This window comes from Durio zibethinus, chromosome 25 (genome assembly GCF_047325235.1).
Source record: "Durio zibethinus cultivar Kanyao isolate XHJ-2024 chromosome 25, ASM4732523v1, whole genome shotgun sequence".
Lineage (NCBI taxonomy): Eukaryota > Viridiplantae > Streptophyta > Magnoliopsida > Malvales > Malvaceae > Durio > Durio zibethinus.
Genome location: NC_143186.1, coordinates 12,975,779 through 12,999,538, shown reverse-complemented (window position 1 = coordinate 12,999,538; position 23,760 = coordinate 12,975,779). Strand labels below are relative to the sequence as shown.

Here is a 23,760-nt window from a genome sequence, read left to right as displayed (position 1 = left end):
TTGATTCCAATTGCCAAAATGTTTTCTTTTTGAAAAACTTTGACAAACATGAGATTCGGTGACCCAAAAGTCACCAAACAATCTTTTTTTCTCATAGAAATAGCCTAAAACTCCATAAAAAATCTAAAAAAATATGAAGTTTTGATCTCCATCAATAGAGCTAAACTGTATAGAGCAAACATAACAAGGGAAACCTAAGTCTTCGAAACACACCCATAAAAAAAAAGAGTTTTTTTTAACCCCAAACAAAACCCACAGTTAATTAAGCAGTAGGTTTTTAGTATATCTAAATGGTGGAAAGGTAGATCATAGAAAGAAGAACAACATGCTAAAATTGCAAGTCCATTGGATAGTGGCAAGGTGGTTTTTCGATGGCCTAAAGTTTCATACCAAAATTTTGATCAAGGGTCCTCTAAAGGGATTTTGGAAAATTTCAATAGTGGAAATCAAGTAACAGGTGAGAGAAAAACTCAATAAAATTTTTGTGATCTTCGAAGGTGACAATGGCAATGGATCTGAGTTTATTTTTTGTTTTGGCTTTTCTTAATTTTGAAAAAAAAAAACTTTTTGCGAAAATATGAGCCATTAGATCGAAATAGGAGGTAGAGAGAAGCGTTCTGGTACTTCAAGGCAAGGAGAACCAATCCATCAGTGGTGACATTGGATGATTCCATAAAAAAACTAGGCACAAAATTATGCAAAAGCCTCACCATCATGAGAAAAAGGATGAACCTATTAGGCAAAAAGCCTCTAATCCAATTATACTAGTGGAAGCAAAATCAATTAATCAATTAATCACACAAAAGATAACAATTTAACATGATTTGGTCCAACCGACTTACATTCATAAATGAGAAAAAAAATCTACTAGTTGTGGAGAATTATAAACATATAATCATATCAGCCACATCAATTAATACCCATAAACTCTCTCAATCTCCTTTAGTCTTATGGAGTATTCTCAACTTAAGCATACATATACCTATATGCACCTCTGCACTATACTTATGTAGACCCTCCAGTCTCTTTTAGTTCACTTACAAACATAATAACATATACACCCATAAGACATAAATCTCTAGTAGTTTTATGAAGTGTCTATCCCATAAAATCCTAGACTCTTTTATATTTTTTTTCTCATACCTAACCCTATGAGACTTCACCTATTTATAAGCATATAAATTTGCTTATTAAAAATTTTTTTTTTCTTAGAATTCTTTTTTTGTAAGTCAAATTTGCCTATTAAAAATCTTTTTTCTTTGAGAATTTTCTTTTATAAGTCTTTTTGTCCATAAAACAATATTTAACCAATCCTAAATAAATCTCTTATAGAATTTGAGTCACTATTCTCAACAATCTCCATCTTGACTCAAATTCTATTAAATCATTTGTCTTCATATTAGACATGTTTGGGTCCACTTGCAATGGAAGTCTCACAATCATATTCTTTTGTGTGTCTTCATGCTTTATGCAAACCGATCTTTAATCCTCATAACATAAACTTTAACTTTTCTTTTGAATTGAGCTCCTCTATGTTTGCCTCTTCTCATGCTCTAATACCATTTTATAGGGATCACCATGGCTTTAATACCATTTATTAGGTCAAATAGCCCTAATCTAATCACACTAGTGGAAGCGAAATCAAACAGTTAATCAAACACACAAGAGACAATAATTTAATGTGATTTAGTCCAACCGACCTACGTCAATGGATGAAAAAAAAGATCCATTAGTTATATAGAATTACAAACATATAATCATATCAGCCACATCAATTAATACCTATAGACTCTCTCAATCTCCTTCAGTCTTATGGAGTATTCTCAACCTAAACATACACATACCTATATGCACCTATGCATCATATCTATGTAGACCCTCTTAGTCTCTTCTAATCCATTCATAAACATACACACCCATAATACATAAATCTCTAGCAATCTTATAAGATGTCTATCCGATAAAACCCTATAAGTTTCTTATATCTTTTTCTCATACCTAACCTTATAAAGACTTCACCTATTTATAAGCATACAAACTTACTTATTAAGAATTCCTTTTCTCTTAGAATTTTTCTTCTGCAAGTCAAACTTATCTATTAAGTATCTTTTTTCTTTTAGAATTCTTCTTCTACAAGTCTTCTTGTCCATCAAGCAATATCTAGTCAATCCTAAACAAATCTCTTATGAGATTTGAGTCACTATTTCCAACAAAACCGGGCATCTTCTATTGATATATGCTTGTGTTATGAGGCAAATTAAGAGAAAGAAAAGAACAATTAAGTTTGGTAAACCATAGTGTTGATTGTTCATTATTTAATACTAATACATTACACATGTTTTGTTTGTCAAAGGCTAGTTTGATTGTAGCTTAATTTCGACATGATTTGGAAATTTTAAAAGAATGAAAACGATAATCCGGGGCCCTCTGTCTTCAATTTTCATCAATTTATCTGAATTGGACTCAAAGCAAGCTTAGTTGAACTTGAAATTGCATAGAGTATCTATTGGATCACGTGAATGCATTTTTTGTTTCTGCGGTGTTTGATTGACATGTCTTTTTGATAACTAGACATCATTGCAGTGGAAAATATGTATAATATTTCTGCAATGTCGAAAATTTGTCCTGTGTTCACACTTCTATCTTGCCCAACAATAACAAAAGTCTGATTTGAAAGGACCCTTACCTTAAAGTCTTCTTTCCAAATGTAAGAAAATGAGGGACATGAGGAAGATGAGACGAGGCGATGAAGACAGTAACAGGGGCAATGAAGTGATTCCACTAACAAATTGGAATAAAGTATAGGGCTGCTATTTATATAGATTTAGTGGATTTTTTTTTTTAATTTCAAAATAGGTTTATAAGATTGTCATGTATTCATTTATTAATTAATAATTTAATTTTTTTTTATAAATATACTCAAATAGACACATGCTAACCATTTAAACCTATTTTTTAAGACAGGTTTCAAAATTTTATTACCAGTGAATTGAATAATTATTATCAAAATATTATCATTACTATATATAAAAGTACATAAAAAGTCTAAAAATGCAAAAAGTGAGTTATATTTATATACACATCACACAATTGATAATGTATTAAATTAATTATTTTTCCTTAAATAATGATTTTCATATTGAATGAAATATTGGTTAATTTTTATTTATGTTAGCTCAAGTATAAATAAACAATTTAAAAGAAAGGATGAACTGAACTGTATCTAAATTCTTTTCAAAATTAAATTTCAACAAAAATTGGGAAAATGATAGTATAAAAATATAAAAAAATTAAAGCACAAATGAATTTGAAATTAAATAGAAGATAAAGGATATAGAATTTAAATATAATAATTTATAGGGGTTTAGTCTTTAAGGCACGTACATGCTTGTTCTTGACTTTTTTTTACCGAAAAGTTTAATTGGGTATTATATTTAAATCTTTACAGCATACCTTTTTTACAATTACTATTTTTTAAGACAAAAATGTACCATATTTTTCAAGTCTAAGGTATAACGTGTCACTCCATGCTCTTCAAGTTAAGGATAGCAAAAAAAAAAAAAAAAAAACCCTCTTCAATTTCCAATAAGTGTTCTCACTGAAAAAAAAAAAATTCTCTTTCATTTTCCATCAAGTTAGCCCAATAATATTCCCGCAATCTCTAAAATTTGTTCTGTGTTCACACTTTCTATCTTGCCAAACAAGAACAAGACCTACGCTTTCCAAGTCTATCAAAAAAGTCTAATTTTAAGAGGGGCCAGTTACCTTGATGTCATCTTTTAAAATGTTAAGAAATTAATAGGGCCACAAGATCGGGAAGAAGAGACAAGAGAGGGACATTGCACGAGCTTGACTCTTGTTGATGCTTTTCACTCGGTTTTAAGTCAAGATTGGAGCTTAATGGAATACCCGCTTGCGAGATGGAGACGGTAAAGAGGGGACCATGAATTGATACCACTAAAAAATTAGAGAAAAGTATATGATCATATTATTTTATCCATTCGGTGGAGGTTTTTAGTTTTATAAATAAATTTATACGATTGATTTTTTTAAAAGAAGTTACAATTTTAAAATAAAAGCATGGGTTATAAACGTTATAATTTAAATTTCATATTTATTAAATATAAATAATTATATAAATTAATTAAATTAAATTTTAAATAATTATTTTTATATTTGATCCCTTATCCCTGAAATTAATAATCTAATACTCTATTAATAAATTACATAATTATTGGCTAAACTCTAAAATTATTATTATATAATCATTATATTTATAATAATTAATTCAGACTTTATCATATAATAAACTCCAAATTCATTATTACATATAATTGTTATATTTTCATTATTAATTTAATATATTTTAAATAAACACATATCAATTCTTTAAGCCCGTTTTATATACGAAGTTAAAATACCTTACTAATGATGTATAATAGACTTAAATCAATAACAAACTGGAATAAGGTCTAACATATACCACTAACAAATTGGAATTTATTTAGAAATGGACTATCATATGAACACAAAGGGACAACGAAGTCAGAGAAAGTAAAGAAATAAAGTATAGAAGGTTAATTTTAGTAACAGAAAAAAAAAATTAAAAGAAAGTTAAATCACTATAGTATTTATTACAAAATTGATTTCGCATTTAACTTTTCTTACTTTCTAAAGGTATGTAAACATTGTAATAAAGATTATAACCATGATTTCTTTAATTAAGGAGGTGAGGCCTTTGTCCGCCCCTAGATTCGTCCCTGTCAAACAAAATACAATATCTATCATATAAATGTGAAAAGCTTTGTCCTCTTCACTGTACATTGCTTGAAAAATAAATATAGAAAACCATTTTTTTCTCAGAATAGAAGAATATTGAAGAAATATTGCAGAGGCCAAAAGGATCAAATTCAAAGAAGTATCCATATCCACACTTTAAAATTAACAAAGACAAAATATCCATATCCACAAAAACTAAATCCAAATTATGACCACAAGACTATAATCTTAACATATCATTCATTAAATCATACATCTAAATTTATATATTGACTACAAGTTACATAGGTATTAACAAAGAAAATTCTAGCAGTCAAAAAAAAAAAAAAACGAAAGGATACATGTAAAACTGAACCCCATACGAGAATCTCTCCTATTTATATAATTAAATAAAATTATAGAACCCTTACCACTTTAGGCTTGAAAAATGTCATTTGTTTTCATCAACCCCTATAAGACCGAATCGAAACATTTATTAATAATTGTCAGAGAAAAATCTTCAGTTTGAGGTTTAGTCGTAACCCCTACCCTCTTGTAAAAAAGAAAAAGAAGATTATAATAAAAAGGAATAGTTATTTGTAGAGAACGATTATACCTTACCTATAGGAGCATAGTTTGTTCTATTTTCTTTCTCCATTATCGGATTTTTTTCACTCTAATATATTTTTGTTGACCTCTCTCAATCATCCTGACGAACCACCATGGTTTTCCAGTTGTGAATACAATGTATCCCATGCTCAATCCGAACACCAATCCACATCCATAACCCATCAGCATTGCAAATTTCCAACTTAATGCTCTTGTTGTCGGTGTTGGCTTCAATTTCCTATCATTACTGCAACTCCTTGACAATGGGAATCCACATAAACCCAAATTCCCATTGTAAGAATCATTTTCAAAAGTATTAAATTGATTGCCTTGAGGAATAGGTCCGATTAGACAATTATGAGAAAGGTTCAGCACCTCTAAAAATACAAGATTTTTTAGTTGTGCTGGAATTTCTCCTTCGAGCTTGTTCGATCAAAGATCCAATGATTCAAGCTCTGACAAATCACCGAAAGATGATGGGATAGGACCTGTTAAACTATTGTGAGAGAGGTTGAGGACTATAAGTGAATGAAGTTCACCAAGTGAATTAGGAATTTCCCCAACGAATTGATTGTTCGAAAAGTCAATCACCATCCAAGTGGTTAATAGTGCCTGAAATTCTATTTCCAACCCTTTTATTGTAAAAATAACATTTTGAATATAATACACCACTCCATCAGCCGATGCATCCATCATGTACTCTGGCTTAACTTTCTTTTCACACCTTTCCCTTATGGCTTGCAAATTTTCAAAAAAATTCGTCGGTAAGCATCCACCGAAGTGATTGTGAGAAAGATCAATGACACGCAAACGAGTGAAGGAAAATGTAACTTTGGAGTTATCTACGTGACCATAAAATCTATTCGATCTCAAGACAAGAACCTGTAGGTGATCCAAGTTTCCCAACCAATTAGGAAAAGTGTCATTTAAGTTATTCTTCCCCACATCTAGAAGTTCCAAGTCTTTGCAATTACCCAAAGATCGTGGTAGTGATCCTTCTAATTGGTTGTTGTTGATCTCAAAACCTCTCAAAGAACAACCTTTAGCAAAATTTTCAGGTAATTTCCCATGAAAATTATTCTTACGTAGAACAATGTATAAGAGAGAGCTCAAGTTTCCAATACATTTTGGAATAGTTCCACCCAAATTATTCTCATCCAAAATAAGACCTAGAAGGGAACTCAAGTTGCAAATTGAGGAAGGCATTTCTCCAACTAAATTATTCTCTGAAACAGATAACCAATGCAATGAAAGTGGTGCAGTTGGAAAGCGTCCTGGGAGAAAATAAGGAATAAATCTAGGTTAGGAGTTTGAAGATTATATGAAATTAAAAAAATGCAAATAAACTATGTTTGTGATGTAACGTATGCAAATAAAATGCATATGTCAACCAAGACAAATGACAGGACAATTTACCCCACAACATCTTGCCATGTCTAAGTGCGTGGCTGCACTATTAATCGGACAACCATAAGTTGAATTAGAAAATTCTATTAGTACGTACGTAACAATATTGGAGCACACTATGAAAAAAGTAATCACTCCATCAGTCTCTCCGATTCTCCCAAATTCTTTGTCTCTCTATATGACTTTCACAAAAACTAAAAGAAAGAGTTTTGAGTTTATTGTATTTTATATTAAAATTTTAATTTTTTATAGCTAGTATATATATGATTTATTTTCAAAAGTTAAAAAAATCATGAAAAATAATTTCCAGATATATAACATAACATAAACACAAGTAAGAAACTTTTTCGATGTTCAAAAAGAAAAAGAAAAGAAAGATGGTGTTAGGTCATTAAAAAAAAAAAAACGTTGTATAAAAAAAAAAAGAAGACACCAATAGTTATGTGATCCCATGGTAGAATATTATTAGGATTAGCTCAAAATTCTATAAGAAATGTATTTTAGACTTTTTTTTAGATTGATTAGATATTGTTAGATGGATAAAAAGATTTGTAAGAGAAAAATTTTAAGTGGCAAGGGATTATTGATAGCCAAATTTGCATGTTTATAAATAACGAGAGCCTCTATAGGATTAGGTATGAAAAAAATATATAAAAGAATTTTAGGGTTATATTTAACAAACACCTTATAGGAATAAAGTAGATTGAGAAGGTTCTTATGGGTGTGTATATTTAAGTGAACTAGAGGAGAATCAAAATGACATAAGTATGGTGAACCACATGAGTATGTACTTGTTTAAGTTGAAATACTTCATAAGATTAGAGAAAAATAAATGCATCCACATAGGTACAGTAAATCACATGGGTATGTAATTGTTTGGGTTGAAAATACTCCATAAGATTATAAAAAAATGAAAGGGTCCATAAATATTGATTATGAGTGTTGATTAATATGATTGTATGTTTGTAATTTTCTATAACTAATGAATATTTTCTCTCATTTGTGGACGTAGTTAAAAATTGGTATTAGAGCAAAGGTTCGAGACATAGAAAAAGGTAAGCCTAGAGGAGCTCGATTCAAGAAAAGAGTTTGAGTTCATATTTTGATAGATTGGTTTGTGAGAAGAGTTAAAACGCACGTAGAAGATGATTATGATAATTCCATTGCAGTTAGAGTCAAGTATGTTTAGCATGAAAATTGATGATTTGATAAAATTTGAGTCAAGGTGAAAATTATTGTGATTGACTCAAATCTCATAAGAGATTTGTTTGAGTTTTTTTTTTTTAGATTGATTGGATATTGTTTTATGAATAAGAAGATTTGTAGAAGAAAAATTTTAAGCGGAAAGGAATTTTTGATAGGTAAATTTATATGCTTATAAGTAGTGTCAGTGTCTATAAAATTAAATATGAGAAAAAAAACATAAGAGATTTGTAGGGTTTTATTGGGTAGACATTCTATTAGATTAGAAGAGATTTAGAAGGTCTTTATAAATATATATGTTTAAATATTTGTAAGTGAATTAGAAGAGATTAAGACGATTTATATGAACATGCATGCACATATGTATGTATTTATTAGGTTGAGAATACTCAATGGGTAGAGCTATGTTCAAAGTAGAAGCCGATGGGGTCTAATAATTAAGATTAAATTTTTTATAATTTCAATTACCAAAAAAAAAAAATGCTTACCGGTCAAGTTGTTGGCGCCGATGTTCAATACCTTAAGTGAAGTCAAATTGGCGACTTCTAAAGGCACAGTCCCGTCCAATTGATTAGAAGCCAGGTATATATGTTCTAACTTTTTGCATTTGAACAAACTTGTTGGAATTCTTCCAGAAATTTGACTCCCACTCAAATAAAGCCATCGTAAATTAGGAAGGTGATCAAATATATACGATGAGAGATGACCTACTGAGAGCATGTTGAATCCAAGTTCGATTACTTGCAATGAAGAAATGTTGAAGAGTGATGAAGGAATGGAACCTGAAAGCTTATCATTATTATCATAGACGTCTTTTAAAAAAATTATTAAAAATTAGAATATATGAAACATAAAAAAAAGAAGGAAATGTAAGTCTTTAAAAAAGGTAATTAAATATAAAAGTGAGAGAGTACTACATACTTTCAAATATATAAAGGCTGAAAATTTCAATAAAATGACCAAATGTATAAGACATTTAGTTTGATATATAAAATTATAAGTTGAAATTGAAATTAAGACAAAAAAATATAAAGATGATATTAATGAATATAAATTTTCAATTAATCACATATATAATCTTATGTGATGTTCACTATATATCTTAGGCACACCAAAATATACCTTGAGCTTACCTTCAAATTTGTTCTGGTCGAGGCACAAATGTTTAAGCCAAGTAAAATTCCCAATTTCTGAAGGCATATTCCCCACCAATTGATTAGCAGACAAGTATAGATATTCCAACTCTTTGCACTTGAATAAACTTGTTGGAATTCTTCCAGAAAGTTGAGTCCAAATCAAATCAAGAAATAGTAATCGGGGAAGGTGATCAAAAATATCTGGTGAGAGATGACCGGAGAGCTTGTTTAATCCTAATGAAATTACTTGCAACGAAGACAGATTGAAGATTGAGGAAGGAATGAAGCCTGCGATAAGGTAAATTTCTTATTAGTATTTCAGAGAAGTCCATAAGCGGACCCGGTTTGATACCTTAAAAAGAAAAAAAAAAAAAATAGACATGTTCATTGTACCTTCGAGGTTGTTCCTGTAGAGATACAATTGGTTGAGCATAGTCAAATTTCCGATCTCTGTGGGCAAACTTCCCTCCAAAGAATTGTTATGGAAAGATAAATACACCAATTCTTTGCATTTGAATAAACTATTAGGAATTCTACCGGAGATCTGGTTCCATGTCAAACTTAGTACTCGTAATTTAGGAAGGTGATCAAATATTCCCGACGGTAGATGACCTGTAATGAAATTATTAGTTCTAAAATCAACATTCTACAATGAATAAAGACATTAAAAATTGAGAAAGGTATCCAATTGCAACCTGAAAGGTAATTCTTATCCAAAATTAACCATTTCAAGTTTGAAAGATTTCCAACTGCTGCAGGTATCGGCCCTTTCAAATTATTGTAATCCAAGATCAATATTTCTAGTTTTGACAAATTGCCCAGAGTAGATGGGATAACGCCTGTGAAGTTGTTGCCATCCAAATACAACGACTGAAGTTGAGTGAAGGAACCAAACCATGACGGGAATTCCCCACTGAAGCTATTGTTAGCAAAGTTCAAATATTTCAGCCTACGCAAATTAGCTAACTCAATGGGTAACGAGCCTTGGAAACTATTATTGTGAATGTCGAGCCAAGCTAGGAAAGAAAGATTTCCCAAGTGAGGTGGAAAGCTGCCTGTAAGACTCATTGCTGAAAAATTCAGAGCAGTGACTCTCTGGTGTCTTGATCCGCAAGTGACCCCAATCCAATTGCAAACAGAGGCAGAAGTAGACCAGTTGGATGCCAAGAAGTTTCGAGGGTCGTAAGTGACATGGGATTTTAGTACAAGAAGAGCCAATTGGTCAGTGCTGATGTTGGGTGAACCGGCAGATAAAGTAGCCCCAAAAGGAGGCAATAGGAGCAGAACCATAAGAGGGAAGAGGAAGCCAATTTTCCCCATAAGGTTAGGCGTGGGGATAAGGCAAATCATGAACAGATCAGAAACAACTGAGTTTAATCGGTGCCAGTGTACTGTTCTAGTGTTAATCGTTCAATATTCTTTAAATACTTTCTTTCCATGGATTTAGCCACCGCATCCTCTGACTCATCTTTTGATTAAGAAATACGTGCAAATGGGTCCTAATTTCCAAACACAATATACGGTACAAGAAGAGAGCCTAAACCGCAAGACTCCAATCTCAAGGTTTTTTTTTTTTAAAAAAAAAAAACAATGGAGTATTATTTTCATAAAAAATTTAATGTGATAAAATAAAAAGATAAACCAACCTAAAAAAATTAATATAAGTGAAATAAAGTTGAATACAATCCACTTATATATATATATATGATGCGACTTTAACTTAACGTCATAAAGACAAATTCTTATTGTCCAATTTCAAGAATTTTAGAAATAAGAGAATGATTAAGCTAATATTTATATGTGAAAGAAAATTTGTTAAATTGTAGTAATTTTTAAAATCTTTTAGCATATATTAATTTACTAATTAAAATATAATTGAAATGGAAATAAGCTTCTTAAAGATGATAGTGATAGAAGTAAGTATAAAACGTTGAAAACGATTGAGGCTGAAGCTCTCAATACTCAACAATCAATGCAACAGTTCTAGACATCAGAGACGGAGGAACATTTTACCTGCAATCACAATAAAAAATTATATATCCACTACCTATAAGTGTAAATTTTGTATAATATTTTAATATATTTTACATAATTTTAAATTCAAACTGATTAATTGTAATATAAATATTATAAGTGATATACTTTCGACAAAATTGTGCGTCAAAACTACTAAATTCAGTGCCCCAAACCGTACGGGACACTCTTTTGATGTTTGGTTGAAAAAAAAAAATTTTATTGAACTTTTGAGCATATATAGTGAGAGTTAGGAAAATGAGAGGATAGGGATAGAAAGTAACTATACAAAGTTGAAAAAGACAAGAGGTGGAAGCTATCAACCCTCAATAATATTCTAAACACTGGAGAGATGGGACAATTCTTCCGCAAATGGCTGCTCATTCAGTGCCCAACATACGGTAAAGTATGTTGATCTTTGCTTCAATGGTCCAGACATCCAGTTGGAGGACAGAAATGCAGTCTTACAAAACTCCATCTTATGAAAAGCTCTGTTTTGTCTGAATGTGACAAAGTCTCTAATTTACTTGTTCATCATTATGGCATTCTTTTCAATTCATCCTTCCAATGCCGGTTATTAGAAGCAATTACGTTGCAGGACAAGTAAAAGGATGTTAAAACAGGGTTCAATCGTCAACCTTGATTGAAATGTAACGTCAAACTGTAGACACCCCAATCTGTTTGGGGGTCTACAAGATATGGATTCCGTTAATAAATTAGAAAAAAAATGAAAAAAAGCTGGAAAAACAGGAAAAACGGTGGTTGAATTTGGGTAGGACTGGGTTGAGGTGTTTTAGTTGGATTAAAGCTTGGAGTTAAAACTCAAAAGGGATTAAAATCCTATCTGGTTTTAGGGCTCTCGAATTTCACCTTATAAATATCCATAGATCAAAGACGGAACAAACACACAGAAACAAAACATAGAAACATAGATGCAGAAAAGCAATTAGCAATTTTAGGGGAATTCTCGAAGAAAAGAAGAAAATTTTTTTGGAAAATTTTTCAAATTTTCGATGAATTTTTCGGCATCGGTTAAATTTTTCGACGCTGATTGAATTTTTTGGTGAGATTCCAGATACATTCCCAGATTTCAATAAGCTTCTTAGTTTTCGGCAGCTACTTTCCAAAAACCAGTGAACTTTTCGATGAAATATCAACGAATAATCTAGATTTCGACAAAAAATTTTAGAATCTGATTAAATTCAACTGGTATTCTTGGAGGGATTTAGAGAGAGAAGGAAAGAAAAGGGGAAGTAGAGAGAAAGGGAGCAAAGGAATTCTGGCGAAAATAGACTGAATTTGGGCTATTTATACCCTCACTGAAAACGATGTCATTTTAGCCTTAATAACCCGTCAGGATCCGCACGTTTTTCATTCAGCCGACCTAACCCACAACGCTACCCACTTTTGACCTGCATGCCAATTGCTTTTCAGCAGTCGAGCCACATTAAGCTGCCAAGCTATGTCCCCTTGAGTTGCATTCTGTGCCTTAAGCCAAGCCGTTTTGCAATCGTCGAGCTGAGCCGTTTTTATGTTTTTTATTTTTTTGATTTAGTATTTTATTTATGTGTTTTTATTATTTTTGCATGATGAAATTTAAAAATAAAATATAAAATATTTTGAGAATAAATATTAATTATCCAATGATAAAATTTGTAAAAATTTCAATGGTAAATTTCTCTAAAATTCCTAGTTGAGGAATTTTATTTAAATTTATCGCAAATTGTGTAATAATTCAGATAAAGTTTCAATAATAGTAATTAATATTTATTTTCAATCTAAAAAAATAAAAAAAAAAACATTTTGGTTGAAAATATTTGACAATTATCCAAGGATAAGATTCTTAGAAATTTCAAATGGTAAATTTTCTAAGAAATCTTTAGGTGAGAAATTTTTTAAAATTTGTTCCAAATTGTGGAAGAATTTAAATGAGATTTCAATAAAAAAAATTGTCATATTATTTTCTTTCCTAAAACCAAAAAAAGAAAATATTTCTAAATTGATCCAAATTGTGGAAAATTTAGAAATAAATTTTTTTTTTCTAAATAGGCCCAAATGGTGGAGAATTTAGAAATTTAAAACGAGAAAATATTTTTAATTTGACCCAAATGATGGAATAATTAGATATATTTTCAATAAAAATTATAACAAAAATAATAACTAAACATTTTTTCGACAATGGAGCCTTTTCAAGAAATCAAATGGGATCCTTGAATATTCTTGAGGTGAGAAAATATTTTTAAGAATTCTACTAGATTGACGAAAAATCTTAAGAATTATTTCTAATATTTTAACATTAATTTTCAAAACTATTAGAACCAAAACCTTCAAAAAAATTTAAAATAATATGGTACCATCCTTTGGATGGACGTGTGGGGGTGCTATAACCTTCCCCATATGTAACTAAACTTTCGAACCCTGTTTTGGTTAGTAGACCTGAATCTATTCTTTTAGGGACCTTTAGTCAAGATTAAGAGTTCTTTAAGAGGATACATTCCTTAAGTGGTCAATCACACCTAATAAAAAAAGATTGGTGGCAACTCCATTTGTTAAGTCTAGTTATAGATTTATGGATTTATATGTTATGACAATTTGGTGACTCCACTGGGAATGGTAGAGAGTTAAGCCATAATTTTTGAATTTATCCTATCCTTTAGTCTAATGGTTTTAAATTGTAATGATATGTGTTATCTATTTACTAATGTTTTTATCTTTTTGTTTTTAATTTTTAGGGTATGAAATTTATAAGTTCCTTCACACACACCACCACCTGCATTTGCATTACATGAGCTATATACTTGGGCTTTGTCCCTCTTAGGAGAGAGTAAAGTACTTACACTCTTGTGAGATGATAATCTCTATAATGGCTAGCAAAATACTCTCACTCAAATTGAATATTTTTCGTTGGTAGTCTGTGATGGGTAAGGATTGGAATGCCTTATTAGTCTATGATGGATAATGATGTAAGAAACAATTTGAGAACTATTAGTGGTCAATATCGCCTAACCTTGCATATAATCAACACTTAAGAGGCCAGCCCTGAAATAGAGCCTTTCCTACCCAGTGATAGATGTAACCCAAAGTTAGGACGTAAGAAAGAATGGTTTGTGTCTAACCATTTTGTTTATCTAACTTTATGCATTTGCATTATCATGTCATGCATCATTTTTATTGTCATATGTAACATCATGCATCTACATCAATTTCATATTGCATTTCATCCATGAAAATGTACATTTTATTCATACATCAACATATCATGCATAAAGCATAACATTTTTTATCATAATTATGGTATTCAAGGTTCAAGGATAGCTCTACCAAGCAAGAACCCAACTCACCAATACAATACAAAGGCTCAAGCCTGACAAATGGAACAAGAAAATTCCAACCATCTCGAAAAGATAGAGAAAGCCCAAGAGAAGTTTAAAGGGGAATTGAATAGGATCCTAAAAGCTTTGAATAAGTTAAACAAAGGAAAGAATGTCAAAAAAAAAATACTAGCCAACAAGACCATCCATTACAAGAGATGACTGACCTTATATATCCTTATAGTTTTGGGCCACAGCAAGCCCAATTCACTCCAGATCCACCACCACAGTAGTTCACATACCCTTAAGGTACACATACCCTGGAATGCCATTAGCTTCAAATCCACCACAGTATCAAAGTTATGTAAATCCTATCTTTATCACGAAGATAGTAGAACTGATACCAGTTTCTAATTTGGATGATCCAAAAGAAAGAAAAAAAAAAGCTAAAGCCAATGGAGAATGAGACTTTAGAAGCTTCAAAAGCTAAACAAAAGATAAACTTATTAAAGGAAAGGTTACGAGCCGTAGAGGGCATCAGTTTTTATGGTTTAGTGGATGCTTCTAGACTCTGTTTAGTTTGCTATAATATATAGATCCTAGGATCTATCACTAGACATTAACTTGAAGGAGTCGCCACCAATCTTTTTTATCCAGGTGCGATTGGCCACCTAAGGAATCTATCCTTTTAAGGAACACCTAAGCCTAAGAGTCCCTAAAAAAATAGGTTCAGGTCTACTAACAGAACAGGATTCGAGAGTACAATTACGTGTGAGAAAGGTTATAGACAACACCCATCAAAAGATGGTACTAGCTTAATTTTGTGTTATCCAATAAGCTTTAAAATTTTACCAAGTAATTAATTATTAGAAACTATTCTCAATTGACTCTAATACTTTTAGCAAAAAATTGAGAAAATTCTCTTACCTTAAGAGTATGCAAGGAAACTACTATTTTACTTGCAAAGGCTCCATCGTTAGATTATTTAACATTAAAAAAAAATTAAGAAACAAAAAAGAAAAGAAATAAAATGAAAAAAAAAAAAGAATAATGATTCAGCTTTAAATATAAATCCTTTTCTCTTCAAAAACTATTGCTTTTGTACAAGAAAAATTGATACTTTCAACTTTTTTTCAAAATATTTTTTTGAAACTTTAATTTCGAGGAAAATTGATACTTTCAACTTTTTCTCAAAAAAGCCTTTTTTAGAAAATTATTGTCAAAGAAAATTGATACTTTCAACTTTTCCTAAAAAATATTTTTTAGAAAACTTATTTTCAAGGAAAATTGATACTTTTAACTTTTCCTCAAAAATATTTTTTAGAAATCTTATTTTCAAGAAAAATTGATACTTTCAACTTTTTCTCAAAAATATTTTTTTTGGAATTTTATTTAAAGAAAATCATTTTTAAAAAAATAAAATAAAAATAAAAATGAAATAAAATAAGGAATACTAAATAATTCTAATCTAATCAATAAATAATAACAACAACAACAATAATAATAATAATAATAATAATAAATAAGAAAAAAAGAACATTTGGAACGACTTAGTTCGGCTCAAGACAGAAATGGTGGCTCGAAGACGCGGCTCGGGGAAGTCAACTCGGCTCAGCTTGGCTCCAGGGATCGGTTAGCACGCGGGTTAATGAATCGGGTCGCGATCAGGTCGGGTCAGCCCAAACAAAAACACGTGGATCCTGGTAACATACTAACACTAAAACGACGTCGTTTTGCGCATGTATAAAAGGCAAAAAATGGTTTTTTTCTTCAGATGTGCCTTCTTCCTTCTCTCTCTTCTCTTTTGTTTCTCTTCCTTCTCTCTATTGTTCCCAGTTTTCGATTGAATATTTAATCAAAAATTAGAAATTTACGTCTAAAACTTCAAAGTTGGCCAGAAAAGTCATCGAAAAATTCAAGCTTCACCAGAAAATTCACCAGAATCTAGAAATTTTCCAAAAAGTTTCCAAAAAAGAAAACCCCAAAAATTCGAAAAAAAAATTTTTTTTTAATTCTAAACACAATCTTGCTTCTGTTTCATTTCTCTCTTGTGTTTTTCGTGTCCTCTGGGTTCTATTTCAAATCCTGTTTATAGGGATTAATCAGAAGAGTTTTTGATTAATCCCAATTCCCTCTAGGATTTGGATTCAATCTTTGAATCCAATCTCAACTCTCTCAGTCCCCTGATTTACGACCAAATTTCCTTCTAGAACCAAGAATTATAATTAAAACAGAATTCAGATCGGATAAACCAACCAAAAATAATAATAATAATAATAATAATAATAATAATAAATAATAATATATATACATTAATCGATAAACATAAAAAAATATTAATAGATAAATAGAAATAATAATAATAGATAAATAATAAAAAAATATTAATGGATAATAATAATAAAGAAATATATTATTAGATAAATAATAATAAATAAAATAATATTAAATTAAAATTAAAAAAGAAATGGGCCCATCCTACCCATTTGGACCATACCTAATTAATCCGAGTCTAGACCAAATTAGGTATCTACAACTGCCCTTATTTACACATTTTCTGTGAAACAGGAATTGTGCGAAGACGTAGACACACATTTAACACTTCACTTGACCCCCCCTTTTTTTGCTCTTTTTTTTGTTTTTATTAAAATTTTGATCAAAGCTCCTTTAAGTAGAGGCTCAATGACTTTTGAAAAATAAACAAAGCTCTTCTAATCAGAGGCTTAACAACTTTGGAAAATAATTTGCTCCTCTAAACAGAGGCTCAACAAGAGGCTCAACAACTTTGGAAAGGTAAATGGCTCATCTAAATAGAGGCTCAACGACTTTGAAAAATAATTTGCTCATTTAAATAGAGGCTCAACAACTTTGAAAAGATAAATTGTTCTTCTAAATAGAGGTTCAACGACTTTGAAAAGGTAAATTGCTCCTCTAAATAGAGGCTCAACGACTTGAAAAAGTATATGCTCTTTGACAATCATGTCCAAAGGAATTAAAGATCATATTTGAAGGAATTTTAGGAGATTATGCCCCAAAGGTCTTACAAATCAATCCTGGTACCGAGAGATATCCTATTTCAAGGATTAAAAACTTACCTGACAAGCTTTTTCTCCAATTTGAAAAAGTCTTCCCATCTGTCTTTTTCATATGAAATTTGGAATACCCCTGCTTTTTGAATTTATGTACTATACTTTCTCAAATGCAGTATATGCTATGCGAAATGCAATGCACGTGAAATTCAATGCAAGCTATGCAAATGCTGACTGATTAATTTTCATTCAGTTATGGCATTCAAGTTTCTTAAACTCTTTTCTTGGGCCTCGAACCCTTTAATCTTCATAAACCAAATTAGCATAACTCTTAATCATCATTTTCATTTAATTCTCACATTCTTTCTGCAAGAAATTCCCTTCCAAATTCAATGCCATTATTAGGAACTGAACATCTTAAATTTGGCCTTTTATCACTCTTGACCTTTCCAATGTAATGTAGTAATCTTTCATGCTACTATTCATTTATCAATCATTATTTCAATTTCAAAAAGTAAGAATGTATTCACACATTTCTTCCATTGCAAGGTATTAAGGAGAAAAGAACAGGAATGATTAGGAAATAATTAATAGAAAAGGCACATAAAGAGTGAAGAAGAATGTCTTTTATTAGCAAACAAGTTGGCAAACTTTAGCCAAGAAAGAATTATAAAGATAGGTATGGGGATACAACATCCAAAAATGAACAATCGAATAATCATGATAATATATCTCAAGGTTCTTTTGAAAACCCAATCATCTGATACACTTAACAACTTAGAGCTCCTCTTAATTTGCTAGCCTTCCGGCCAATGAATTTTTAGATTTGATGCTGTATTTTCCTTATCTAAGCTATCTTTTTAAGTTTTCAACTTAGATAAGCCCCCTATAACTCAAACCACCATTTTAGGGTTTTTGCCTTAAATCCTCATTTTTCATTCTTTTTTCTTTTTTCTTTTTCTTTTTTTTTTCTTTTTTCTTTTTTTTTTCGTGCCTTTTTTTCCTTTTAAGCATAGTATTTCTTCACAGCATCAGAATTTATAGGATGGAGTAAATCATTTCCATCCATCTCAGTTAGTATCAGTGCTCCACCCTAGAAAGCCCGTTTCACCACATACGATCCTTCCCAATTTGGAGTCCATTTTTCTCTATTATCGTGCTGGGTTGGGAGGATTCTTTTTAAGATCAACTCTCATTCTCAAAAGAAATGAGGTCAAACTTTTTTATCATGAGCCCTTATCATTCTTCTTTGATATAGCTGACCATAGCACAATGTAATCAATCTCTTTTTTTCTATGAAATTTAACTGTTCATAGCATTCTCGAATCTATTCAGCTTCTTTCAATTCAACTTCTTTTAGAACCCTCAAGGATGGGATCTTTACTTTCACTGGTAGTATAGCTTCCATCCCATAAACCAAAGAAAATAAGGTTGCCCCAGTAGAGGTGCGCACTAACGTTCGATATGTATGCAGTACAAATGGTAGCTTTTCATGCCAATCTTTATAAGTCTCGATCATCTTCTCAAGAATTCTTTTTATGTTCTTGTTAGCTGTCTCAACTGTCCCATTCATTTTTGGATGGTATGGCACCAAATTATGATGCTTGATCTTATATTGGGCACATATTTTTTTACATTATTTTGCTATTTAGATTCTTGGCATTATCTGAAATGATTCTTTGTAGAAGTTCGTATTTGTAAATAATTTTTCTTTTTATGAACTTACAGACCACAGACCGTGTCACACTCCTAAATGATGCTGTTTTCACCCATTTCGTGAAGTAGTCTATTATCACAAAAATAAACCTATGCTCATTAGAAGCCTTTGGGGTGATAAGACCAATGACATCCATGCCTCACATTGAGAATGGCCAAGGTGGTGCCAAAACATGTAAAACAGATGGCAGAGCATGGATCTTATAAGCATATATCTGACATTTATGGCATTTGCAAGCATAGTCAATGCAATCATTCTCTATTGTCAACCAATAGTACCTTACTCTCATGATCTGTCTTGCCATCATGTGTCCACTAACTAGCACGTGCCTCACATATTCCATCATACACCTCTTCAATGATTTTTCTTTCTTCAGCCTTACTTACGCATCTCAATAATAATTGATCACGACTTCTTTTGTACAAAACATCCCCATCTAGAAAAAAACCCATAGTTAATCTTCGAATGACCCTTTTATTATTCTATGTTACTTGAACTAGGTATTGTTGATCCTTAATATACTGTAAGATATCATAATACTAGGGTTTCCTATCCTCCTCTTCTTTTACATTGGAGTAATGAGCTGACATATCCTTAACATCTAGCCCGATAGATTAAATGTCGGTATTGTCATTAATTTGAATCATTGCAGCCAGAATAGCCAAGGTATCGACAATTAGATTCTTTTCTTGAGGTAAATGGTCAAACTAAATATTTTTAAACTACTTTATCAACTCTAAAATATACTTATAATATGGAATGAGTTTTGAATCTTTCATCTCTCATTCTCCTTTCAATTGATATATAACTAGAGCTGAGTCCCTAAACACTTTTAATGCTTTCACTCTTCTATTTATAGCAGCTTATAAACCCATGGCACATGCCTTATATTCAGTGATGTTATTTGTGCAATTAAAATTTAACCTTGCTGTTACAAGATAGTATTGTTTTTCTGGAGAGATCAAAATTACCCCAATTCCATGTCCCAAGGCATTGACAGCTCCATCAAAATACATTCTTCAACATTTTTCTTCACGTTTCCCCTTCTCCATTTGGGAAATAGTCATTAGATCTTTATCAGGGAATTCCAATCTCATTGGTTCATATTTTTCAGTAGCATGATCTGCAAGAAACTCCGCTATAGCACTCTCTTTTATTACTTTTTAGCTTACATATATAATATCATATTTCGAGAGCATTACTTGCCATCTAGCAATTCTTTCAGACAAAGAAGGCTTTTCTAAGATGTATTTAATTGGATCCAATTTTGTTATGAGCCATGTGGTATGATAGAGCATACACTGTCTGAGTCTTTTGGCAGTTCATGCTAATGCACAACACATTTTCTCTAATGAAGAATACTTGGATTCATATTCTGTGAACTTTTTACCTAGATAGTACATACTATCTCTTTTTGGCTAGACTCATCTTGCTGCCCCAGCATACATCCCATTGAATTCTCATACACTATCAAATTAAGGGTTTCCTTAAAATAGGTGGCACCAACACTGGAGGATTTGACAAGTATTGCTTAATTTTCTCAAAAGCCACTTGGCATTCCTTATTCCATTCTTCAGGATTATTCTTACGGAGAAGCTTAAATATGGAATCACATTTGTAGGTAAGCTGAGAGATGAATCGAGAAATATAATTCAATCTTCCTAGAAAACCTCAAACTTCCTTTGGTGTACTCAGAGGTGACAAATTTTGAATGGCCAATATCTTGTCTGGATCGACTTCAATCCCTCTTTCACTGATCATAAAGCCTAGTAACTTCTTTGACTTTACCCCAAAGGTGCACTTGGTTGGGTTTAACTTGAGTTGGAATCTTTTCAATTTCTCAAATAATTTTTTAAGATAGATGATATGATCTTCATCTTCACGAGATTTTACAGCCATATCATCCACGTACACCTCAATCTCTTTGTGCATCATGTCATGAAAGAGCGTCACCATGGCCTTTTGGTATGTTACCCCAACATTCCTTAACCCAAAAAACATGACTTTGTAACAAAAGGTTCCCTACATAGTTACGAAAATAGTTTTTTCCATATCATCTACAGCCATTTTTATCTAATTATACCTTGAGAACCCATCCATAAAGGAAAAAATTGAATGCCTAGTCGTGTTATCTACCAATGTGTCAATATGAGGCAAAGGAAAGTTATCCTTTGGGCTAGCCCTATTCAAATCATGATAGTCTACACATATTCGTACCTTTCCATCTTTCTTAGAAACTGGTACTATATTAGCTACCCACTCTGGATACTTAGCCACTTATAGAAAACCTATATCAAACTATTTTTTCACCTCTTCTTTGATCTTTAGTAATATTTCAAGCTTTATTCACCTTAGTTTATGTTGGACTGACTTATATTCTAGCTTTAGAGGTAATCTGTGCTCTACTATCTTCATGCTCAGTCCGGGTATATCTTGGTAAGACCAAGCAAATACATCTATGAATTTTTAAAGTAGATTTGCCAAATGTTGCCTATCTCCTGATGAAAGTGAAGTGCCAATTCTAACATCTTTCTTATTCTCTTCATCTCTTAGATTCACTAAGTCAACTATCTCCTGATGAGGCTCAATTGGCTTATTTTCTTGTTCAATCAATCTCATTAGGTCTGAAGGCATAACATATTCCTCAAAATTCTCTTCATTGTTAAGTTCATCAGTGTTAATTGAATTCTTAAAACTAATCTCTTGATTGTTATCATAATTATCTTTATGTTCATTTAAGGACCTAAAATTGAATGAAATGGGATATGTTGGCAAGATGTGTTTGGAAAAATGGCAATAATAAGACACAAAAAGAAATGAATGAAAATGCATCCTTCCTAATCTTTATTAGAATAATAAAAGATAAATGGCCCAAACAAAAAAAATCACCCCAATGCTTTGGACAATAACTATTAGGATGTACAATTACATTGAATTAGTTTCAAAAGTCAAAGGCATTTCAATGGCACTCCAATTGTTCAGCTCATAATCTAGAGAACAAAGACGGACCTACCTTTCTTGATTAAGCCCCACATCATCTTCAATAGCATGGATGGTTAACTGGGCAAAAGCTCTTTCTATATTTTTTTTCTGTATCTGGGTACATGAATCCTTCAGGTCTGAAAGTCTCGTACAGGTGTGAGATAATCATTAGTCTTACTGTTTTACCTGCTAACCTTCTCTTAATCTCTCATTCTGCTACTCATAGCCTAGGCCTAGCCTTTCACTATTGTCTACCATTATTGGGGGTTCTCTTATTCCTTATAAGTTCTTGTTCAGTCTTATTCTTGGATACTAGCCCTTATTGATGACTTGGCTCATCATTATCTTTGAAAAAGATTGATTTTTAAATCCTTCACCCACAGAGTTGACTAGTTCAAAATATCAATAGGAACACTCCTCCACTTCTTCGATAGCTTTCACATATGGAAATTCAAAGGTTGGGTCACTAGCATGTATTCCTCTCCAAACACTACCACTAACTGGCATTCCATATTAAACTTAATTTTTTGGTGAAGAGTAGAAGGCACAGCACCTGCCATGTGAATCCATGGCCTTTTCAATAGATAGTTGTAAGATGAAAAGATATCCATCACTTGAAATTTCACATTAAAAGTGTATGGCCCAATTTGCAAAGGCATTTTGATATCTCTTAGGACTTCTCTTTTGGTCCCATCAAAAGCTCTCACGATCATTTGACTGCCTTTCATATGAGAGTAGTCAATGGGTAGCCTTGCCAAAGTTGACACAGGTATGACATTGATAGTGGAACCATTATTAATAAGGACATTGGCTATGATATGGCTCTTGCACTTAACCGTGATATGCAGAGCCTTGGCATTTCCCCTTCCCTCCGAGGAAATCTCATCATCGTTGAATGACATGTAATTTGGTATGACTAGATTTCCAGCCAGATGGTTTACATATTCAATAGATACATTATGTGTCACATATGTCTGGTTTAATACTTTCAGCAAGGTATTTCGATGTGGCTTCGAATTTAATAGTAGTGATAATAATGAGATTTATGGTGGCATTTTGTTCAACTGAATATTCACTATGTTTTATCAACTTTAAGAATTCACAAGCCTCTTTTTTTTACACTGTCTTCAGGCGATCTTCCTCAAGTTCCACTTCAGGGTTATTTCGTCCTTCTCCTACCTTGGCTTTTTCTCTTCTAGCCTTCTTCAATATTTTTGAAGTATAGCATCTTCCACTTCGGGTAATGCCTCCTACACCAGTTATATTAGAGGCGTCAACTTTAGAGACATTCTTTTCTTGCCCCTAAACTACTATATCGTAGCCATATTTCTAGGGTACAGCTTTATCATCCTTATATGGGAATGAAGTTAGAACTTTAAAAGTTACCAGCCTGGGAATGAGTTTATCTAGGACTGACTTTGGCTTATTCCCACAATGAATCATCACCGACTTTGGAAACAGCTTTGCAGGCTTATCTGTCATGAACACTTCAGCACTCTTTATCTCCTTTTTCATGAACTTTCAACTGGTATAAATCTAAGAGCTTTTGTACCTCTTGGTGAAATTGTTCACAAGTTTCGATAAGGTGACCAATT

At 31.7% G+C, this 23,760-nt stretch overlaps 1 pseudogene across 1 annotated transcript; it reads right to left on the bottom strand.

The window, feature by feature from the left end:
* Nucleotides 1-4,562: 4,562 nt before the first annotated feature.
* LOC111276290 (uncharacterized) lies at nt 4,563-10,463 on the bottom strand (annotated as a pseudogene). Its single transcript, XR_016333681.1, has 5 exons — nt 9,809-10,463; nt 9,507-9,725; nt 9,111-9,401; nt 8,466-8,759; nt 4,563-6,641 (listed from the first exon to the last, which is right to left on the bottom strand). The product of XR_016333681.1 is annotated as an uncharacterized LOC111276290 (transcript).
* Nucleotides 10,464-23,760: the final 13,297 nt, after the last annotated feature.